This window comes from Gossypium hirsutum, chromosome D03, assembly GCF_007990345.1.
Source record: "Gossypium hirsutum isolate 1008001.06 chromosome D03, Gossypium_hirsutum_v2.1, whole genome shotgun sequence".
Taxonomy (NCBI): Eukaryota; Viridiplantae; Streptophyta; class Magnoliopsida; order Malvales; family Malvaceae; genus Gossypium; species Gossypium hirsutum.
Genome location: NC_053439.1, coordinates 9,749,321 through 9,756,313, shown reverse-complemented (window position 1 = coordinate 9,756,313; position 6,993 = coordinate 9,749,321). Strand labels below are relative to the sequence as shown.

The 6,993-nt window shown below is 36.8% G+C and overlaps 1 pseudogene; it reads right to left on the bottom strand.

The window, feature by feature from the left end:
* Window positions 1-678: 678 nt before the first annotated feature.
* On the bottom strand, window positions 679-6,554 carry LOC107950038 (8-hydroxygeraniol oxidoreductase-like; annotated as a pseudogene).
* Window positions 6,555-6,993: the final 439 nt, after the last annotated feature.

The following is a 6,993-nucleotide window of genomic DNA, read 5'->3' as shown; positions in this document are numbered from 1 at the left end:
AGCTGAATAAACAGTATTTGAAGGTAAAAAAGGAAGTTTATGTAATTTTCCAAGTTGACAAGCAGAGCAAATTGAGCTCAATTTACAATTCTTTGATACAACATTACAATTCTGAAGGATTGTAGCAACAGTCCTATGACAAGGATGTCCAAGACGCCTATGCCACAACTCAAAAACTGAATCACCAGAAGAAGACACCCCTGATTGTGCTGTATGAACTGCAACTGGAACACCAAAAGTGCTGAGATTTTCAGAAGTATTAAGATGTTGAAAGAGATGAAATTGATACATTCCATTGTGCATGCGTCCCACTAGTAATATGGTCCCTGTCTTGATGTCCTTCACAAAACAATAAAGTGGATGAAATTCAAAATAAATACAGTTGTCACTAGCAAACTGTGCAACAAACATTAGGTTCTTGCATATTCGAGGAACATGAAACACATTCTTCAAATAGAAAATCCTGTTGGAATGAACAAATGATGAGGAACCAATATTGTCTACTGGTACAGACATACCATTCCCCATAAAAAGTTTATTTTTACCTGTATACTGAGTCACCTCTCGCAGACCCTTCAAGTCATTTGTTACATGGTTGGCGGCACTTGAATCGGGAAACCAAACATTGGAGGTCATATTATTCAAAGATAATTGACCAGAGGTAGAGGCCATATTAGCCTACAAATCAGAGGTTTCCAAAGACCCCTTATGAGTGCAACAAGGAGAAGAAGCACAAGGCAGATTAGAAGACTCCTGAAACTGATGACACTGGACTTGCATGGATTGAAGAGACACACCCTCAAAAGATTCATCAAATCTGTAATAGCATTTATGCACAGCGTGTCCAACCTGACCACAAAGTTGGCATTGAGGTTTGGCATGTGTGAACTTCCTTCCACGACCTCTGCCTCTGAAGCCACCACCTCTATAAGATGATCGAGAACCATGATCAAATTGTTTAACCTGCCTAGCATCGGGCTTAGTGTGCTGAACAACATTAGCCTGCAAAGATATACTTGAAACAAGATCTTGCTCTCGAACCTCACAATCAGTCAGCATTTCAGTAAGATAATCAAGAGAAACGTTCATTACTGATGCTACAATGCGTATTGATTCATATTCCACTGGTAAACCAGCAAGAATGATACTGATCTGTTCATGCTCGGAAATACTAGTACCAGCAGCAAGTAAAGTATCACATTGACCTTGAATCTTGGCTAGATATTGTTGAATAGACAACTGACCTTTCTTCTGTGAGTACAACGGATGTCAGAGAGTCGACACTGTTAAAGAGGATTTAGCAGCAAATCTTCTAAGAACAGTACTCCACACATCAAAACTCGAACAAGCCCCAGTAAGATGAACCAGAATAGTATCAGAAATGGTGGACAATAGCCAAGAAGCCAATAGCTTGTCTTGTTGCTTATGAAAGACAAAATCAGGATTAGAAACAAGAGAACCATTACTATCAAGAACAGACTGTGGAGGAACCTGAACCGTTCCAAGAACAAACTCATGCAAACCATATCCTTCAAGAATTAGCAAGATTTGCTGTTTTCATAAAAGAAAATTATTAATAGTAAGTTTCACCGTGTCATGTTTAGGAAATTGATGAAGTTTGCGCGAGGAAGCGTATCCAAGATCAGGAGAAGAAGCAGCTACAGTTGTGGCCGTGTGAGCGGACTGATGATCACCATCATTACCAGATACTGCATCTGTTGCCATAATTGAAAAAAAATTATGGCTGTGATACCATGTTGAGATTGAAAACTGAAACTGTATTATCGAAAAATGATTGTACTTTACATCACATAAAATCATACTATTTATAATACATTTGATAACCAACCATAACTACTAACTGTCAAGACTTCTAACTACTACCTGCTAACTACCATAACTAATTCCATACTCTAATAAAGGGAAAGAATCAAAGTAGGGAAGAGAGTTAGCAAAGGGACGGTGGAGGAGAGGGAAAGAATCAAAGTAGGGGGAGGGATGGTGGGGAAGAGGGAGAAGGATGGGAGAGCAGTGATAAAGGGATGGAAAATGACAATTCCGTTAAATCTGTAACGGAAAATGGTAGCTCTGCTACGCCTATAATGGAAAATGATTAGTGATGATTGTTTTGTTATTTTTCGAAAATTGAGTGACTGTTTTGTCCGCTACACCAAAATTGAGTCACTATTGGTGTAATTTACCCTTAATTAATAAAAAGTTGAAACCCCGGCAAAACTATCCAATGGGGACTGAAGTTCTCATTAAGGTTTGATTTGGATTCATAATTTAGCTTATATGATTCATGTAATTAATTATCTTTTAGAAAAATGGCCAATAAATATGGGTGATTTCAACATTTCCATTTTTAAAATTTTGAAATTAAGGTTTCCTTTATTAAGAGAAATTACGTGTAGAAATACTATTTTTGTAAAGGAATTTAAGCTTCTGAAACAAAATATAAAGATTTTTAAGCTAATACAAACAAGTGTAAGTTTAAGTTTACTAAAAAACAGGAATAGAAAACAGCAATTTAAACATGGCATTGCTTTATTTGTGGCAAACATGAGTACTAGGGATAAAATTTTGATCAAAATCTTGACACAATCTGGTTGCTTCAACAACTCAAAAACTTTGTTTACTTCTTCCAGCTTAATCTCATGACTCAAAAGTTCATCAAGCTGGATTTCCTGTTCAGAAACAACAACAAATTAAAACATTTATGGAATCGATTCTTCAGCTATTAGTCAATTAAGTGATATGATACACAACTCACCCTGTTTTTACATTTTGAATATATAATTGGAAGGTCGGTTTTGGCTTTCAGCCCTCCAAAAATTGACCCCTTCAATGTTCTTCCAATGAGAAGCCCTATGATGTTTATGTTCACATTTGGCTCTTCTACTCCCATCTGTATGATTTTTCCTGTTCCCTAACCATCATAATCCCGGATATGAACAGAATAAATTCCTTTAATCTATAATAAATAAAATCATATTTGAGGAATTTGTTAAAAAAAAAGGTTTCCTTTTTCATACATAACATAGTGTATGATATTGATGTGTCAGTACCAATTTTGTGGATTGAATGGCTTCATTGATGAGGGGTGGAACCCCAGTACATTCAAAGCTATAGTCAACGCCCATTCCAGCAGTTAAATCTTTCACCAATTCGGCAATAGATTTATCAGATTCCCCGGGATTTATAAAATTCGTCATTCCAAATGCTCGTCCCTTTGCTGCTTTCATTGGGTTATTATCTATACCAATTACTTTAATAGCACCATGACTTTTGGCTCCCTTGATTGCCTGCATTCAATGCATCCTGATTTAATTCTTCAAATATTAACCTGAGATGACTAAAATGAAAAAAAAAATAGGTACCCCAAGCCAACAGCTCCAAGGCCAAAAACAGCAACAGATGAGCCATTTTGAACCATTGCTTCCTTCCATGTAGCCCCATATCCGGTTGAAAATCCACATGAAAGGAAGCTAGCATCCGAAAGTGGAGTTTTCGGGTCAATCTTGAGAAGGAAGTTGACGTTAATAACCAGGTATTGGCACCATGTTGAGCATGAAAATGCATGGTAGGCAGTTTGACCTCTGATGGACATCCTTGAACTGCCATCCTGCATTAACCCATTGTAGCTTAATGGGTATTTTAAGCATAAATTGGTCTTTTCAGACATACAAGTCTCACATGTTTTACAGTCCGCTATATAGGCCGGAATCACAAGGTCCCCTTCTCTTAGTCCTGTCACTCCCTCTCCAATGCTCTCCACCACCCTGCAACAATTGTTAATATAATATAATATAATATACATATATATATATAACATGTAAGTAGAAAAACTTACCCCACACCTTCATGAGTCATGACCCATCACTCGCGGAAAAGCAGGCTGAAAGGATTGAAAATTATATATTAATTAATAACAATGCCATATCTACTAAGTTAAACAATAATATTAAAAAAATTATGAATGATTGTGCATTTTACTCTAACAAAAGCAAAAACAAAGTGAATAAAGAAGATGTTAGGATTGTCCCGATTAAGCAACGAACAAGTAAAAATAGTAGAAGAAATTGAGAAGATGAACACACAAATTTAACGTGGAAAAACCCCTCAAAAGAGGATAAAAAACCACGGGCAAAGATAAATTTACTATAATGGCAAAAGAATGAAGAGTACAAAAGATGGAGATAAAAACTAAACCCCGAAAACAAAGAACCCTCAAACGTAAACACAAAATTCTCTGAATGTGTTATGAGTTCTAATCTAATGGGTGTCTCTTTAATTCTAAGATTGTAAAGGAGCCTATTTATAGGCTAAATTAGTAAGTCAAATAAACTATACTAATAAATGCTAAATATATTATACTAATAAATACCAAATCTTCTAGAAAGAAAATATATTTTTGTTTAACTTGACTTGCAAGCAATCTCTTAGAATTTGGGTCACACAATTCTAACAATCTCCACCTTGACACAAATTCTTTCAATGCCATCTTTGTCAAAACCCGCCACGGGCCTATCTTGAACTATGCAGGGAATTAACTGAGTCGAATCTATGCTTAGAAGCTGGAAGACTTCTAGCCTTCGACTTGTGCACTGCCAAATCAAAACTAACCCGGGTTTGACTTTCACGAATACAGTGCCCTAACTTTTCAAAACCTGCATCCAAAAGAGAACCTCTCTTCAACAAAACGGTCATACCTTTTTCCCTCCTATGACCAAGTTGCCTCCGCTTCAAATGAGTTGACTTTGACTCCGTAACGGACGAGGGGCGTCCGATTTCACCGGTCACTGTAGAACCTTCCAGAATATAAAGACTGCCGGTTCTTTTACCTTTTAACAAAACGAGAGCTCCACGAGATACTTTAATGTCGCTCGACTCGATGTTGATTCTGCATCCTTTCAAGTCTAAAATACTCAAGGAGATGAGATTCTTTCGTAAATCAGGTACATACCTGACATCTGAGAGTGTCCTAATCGTCCCATCGTGTATCCTAATTTTAACAGTACCAATACCGATTATTTTACTAGATGAATCATTTCCCATGTGCACAACTCCACCTTCAACCGAACTGTATGTGGAGAACCATTCTCTATTGGGACACATGTGGAAAGAACATCCTGAATCTAGGATCCACTCAGACGTAAGCTTGGAGTTATCGCTCGTTGACACTAACAAGAAATCATCACCGCCTTCATCGACCAAATTAGCACCAGCTACATCTTCCTCGTTACTCTCAGCATCTCTTTTATTTCACAGTTTATAACAATCTACTTTGACGTGACCTAACTTTTTGCAATAGCGACACCTTTTATCTCGTTTCTTTGATGCTACCAAAACGGAAGCTTGTCTATCTGCTTTGCTATTCAAATCAAACTCATTGTCGAGTTTGTCTCTACTCAACAAATGACCCTTCACATCTTCGAACGAGAGTTTGTCTCTACCATAAATCAAGGTCTCCCTGAAAGACTTGTATGAAGAGGGTAAAGAGCACAATAATAGCATAGCTTGATCTTCATCGTCAATATGAACCTCAACGTTCTTTAAATCATTTAAAAGAGTAATGAATTGACTGATGTGATCTTTAAGAAGCTCACCTTCGTTCATGCGAAACGTAAATAGACGTTGTTTCAACACTAAACGGTTAGCCAGAGACTTAGTCGCATAAAGAGTTTCTAACCTTTTCCACAAGGCGAATGAGGTCTTCTCCATCAATACCTCCTGCAATACTGTATTCGCGAGGCACAACTGGATTGCAGACAAAGCCTTTTCATCAAGCTCTTCCCATTCTGTTTGATTTAGATTCTCAGGCTTTTTCCCTGTAACAACCTTTTTCAAGCCATTTTGAACTAGAATTGCCATCATCCGAACTTGCCACAGATTGAAATTTGTCTCACAATCGAACTTCTCAATTTCAAACCTTGTTGCTGCCATCTCTGACCGGGCTGATCTATGAAAATTAAACTAGCTCTGATACCACTTGTTAGGATCGTCCCGATTAAGCAACGAACAAGTAAAAATAGTAGAAGAAATTGAGAAGATGAACACACAAATTTAACGTGGAAAAACCCCTCAAAAGAGGATAAAAAACCACGGGCAAAGATAAATTTACTATAATGGCAAAAGAATGAAGAGTACAAAAGATGGAGATAAAAACTAAACCCCGAAAACCCGAAAACAAAGAACCCTCAAACGTAAACACAAAATTCTCTGAATGTGTTATGAGTTCTAATCTAATGGGTGTCTCTTTAATTCTAAGATTGTAAAGGAGCCTATTTATAGGCTAAATTAGTAAGTCAAATAAACTATACTAATAAATGCTAAATATATTATACTAATAAATACTAAATCTTCTAGAAAGAAAATATATTTTTGTTTAACTTGACTTGCAAGCAATCTCTTAGAATTTGGATCACACAATTCTAACAGAAGAAGAGTACTAACGATTGGGAATCCATTGGCAAACAATAAATCAGTACGACAAACACTGGCATATAGCATTTTAACTCGAACTTCATTTGATTTTGGTGGTTCTACTTGTATCTCTTCCACCTTCAATGGCTCCCCTTTTCCCCAACTTACAATGCCTGCCACATTAAAATTTCAAATATCCAAACTAATCAATCAAAATTCTGACCAATTTCTGGGTGCTTTTGAAAATCCAATGGCCATAAACACGCAACACAAAACAAGTAAGACAGAGTTACCTTTGCATGTTATAACATGAGAGTTTGTTGTAGTCATGGTTGGAAGCAGCTTAACAAAGGAGATTAAGAGAGAGAGAGATAGAGAGATAGAGAGATTGGTAAAAATATGGTTGTCGGTATATAGCATATGCAGACGCATACATATAAATAAACAGGTATCTAGTGGAAATGTATTAAATGAGATCGCAATAATGCTATTGCTTCAAAGTCAATGCATTAGCAGGATTCAAGCAGATCGGTTGCCTTAATGGAAAAGTGACGAATACCAACCATA